The sequence below is a fragment of the Leucoraja erinacea genome, chromosome 2 (assembly GCF_028641065.1).
Source record: "Leucoraja erinacea ecotype New England chromosome 2, Leri_hhj_1, whole genome shotgun sequence".
In the NCBI taxonomy this organism is placed as follows: domain Eukaryota; kingdom Metazoa; phylum Chordata; class Chondrichthyes; order Rajiformes; family Rajidae; genus Leucoraja; species Leucoraja erinaceus.
The window spans coordinates 62,700,856-62,701,806 of NC_073378.1; positions in this window are offsets into that span (position 1 = coordinate 62,700,856).

Below are 951 nucleotides of genomic sequence, written 5' to 3' on the forward strand. Positions count from 1 at the left end.
TTTCTGGGTACAAAATGTTGCTTTATCAATTTTCTCAATATGCATTTCTGAGTATGGCAAGTGAAATATCCACTGTACACTTCTCAGTGTGTAATACCTCACACCTTTCAAGTCTGGGTAAATATTAGTTTTGTTTTCCAGCCTCAATTTTACCAGAACTTGCAATTTTACAAATCAATAGACAATAGGTGCAGGAGTAGGCCATTCGGCCCTTCAAGCCAGCACCATCATTCAATGTGATCATGGCTGATCATCCCCAATCAGTACCCCGTTCTTGCCTTTCCCCATATCCCCTGACTCCGCTATTTTTAAGTCCTATCTAGCTTTCTCTTGAAAGTATCCAGAGAACCGGCCTTCACCGCCTTCTCGGGCAGAGAATTCCACAGACTTACAACTCTCTGTGAGAAAAAGTGTTTCCTCGTCTCCGTTCTAAATGGCTTACCCCTTATTCTTAAACTGTGGCCCTTGGTTCTGGACTCCCCCAACATCGGGAACATTTCCTGCCTCTAGCGTGTCCAAACCCTTAATAAACATATGTTTCAATAAGATGCCCTCTCATCCTTCTAAACTCCAGAGTATGATCATTTATGTTCTAATCAACTTTATATATCAGCTCATTCAAAGGTTATTATAGATATATAAAATCTGCTTTGTAAAATAAATTCAAATTAGAGTATACTAGTAAGAACAAATAATAAGGGTCACGGTTAGGGAGAATAGCATTCTAACTATATATCCCCTGTGCCTTTGATGGTCCATTTGCAAAATCAACAGACTGGTACAATTAAAAATGGTGTTTCCACTTTTTGCTATTGTCCCTCAAAACAATTATAGGCATTGTTTGTAACTGATCATCAGAGCAGTATAGGTGCTGGATCTGAAGTAAAAACAGACAATGCTTGAAAGACTGGATAGAGCAAAGGCTGTGGAATCAGGCAATACTTGAGGCTG